We start from the raw sequence: 766 nt of genomic DNA, 5'->3' as shown, positions 1-766 counted from the left end.
CTAACCCATAGCAGGCCACGGTAGCGCAGAGGTCAGCATGTCCGCCTATGATGCTGAACGCCTGGGTTCGAATCCTGGCGAGACCACCGACTTTAGCTCGTCCTAACTTGTTTGCATTTTGCTTATTGTGATCAATTGGAAAAAAATGGAGGGCGTGCTTTTAAAAAAAAAATATTTTTTTGGTTTTTGAGACACTCTAATGTTGAGTCTAATTGAGTTTATGCCAATGTTCGAGGTATTACAAACGGAATGACGAAATTAGTGTACCCTCATCCTATGGTGGAAGGTATAAAAATTAATATAAGTTTGTCTCTATTTGCCAAAAAAAAAATTCTCCTTTATTGCATGGGAGGGGCTAATGTACATCAAATAAAATTCTAAATGTTATTTAAGTTCTCAAAAGAACTGAGTTTTGCATTTGTCTTAGTCAATGAATGCAATTTTAGCAGAGCAAGGTTTCGATCCTCGGACCTCTGGGTTATGGGCCCAGCACGCTTCCACTGCGCCACTCTGCTGTTGGATAAGGGAAAGGCACATGGCTACCTTATATTGCCATACAGCAAAGACCTTGTTAAAGTTAACAAAACTAAAAACCAAAATTAAACATAAAATCAATTTTATCTAAATTTTCAAAATTTTATATATATTTTCAACTTTAAAGTTCGCCACGGACGTACAAAATACCAGTTTAAGGTAATAATCCCACAGCAAAAAAAAAATTTTTTCTTTATCCCAAATGACAACTACAAACACGTCTTTGAGTTTT

The 766-nt window shown here is 36.4% G+C and overlaps 1 non-coding gene across 1 annotated transcript; it reads right to left on the bottom strand.

Annotated features, from left to right (window-relative positions):
* Nucleotides 1-443: 443 nt before the first annotated feature.
* On the bottom strand, nucleotides 444-515 carry Trnam-cau (transfer RNA methionine (anticodon CAU)). The gene has a single exon. It is a non-coding gene; the product is annotated as a tRNA-Met (tRNA).
* Between the last annotated feature and the right edge of the window lie 251 nt (nucleotides 516-766).

Source organism: Stomoxys calcitrans, chromosome 4 (assembly GCF_963082655.1).
Source record: "Stomoxys calcitrans chromosome 4, idStoCalc2.1, whole genome shotgun sequence".
NCBI classification, from domain to species: domain Eukaryota; kingdom Metazoa; phylum Arthropoda; class Insecta; order Diptera; family Muscidae; genus Stomoxys; species Stomoxys calcitrans.
This window is presented reverse-complemented; position numbering and strand designations above follow the sequence as displayed.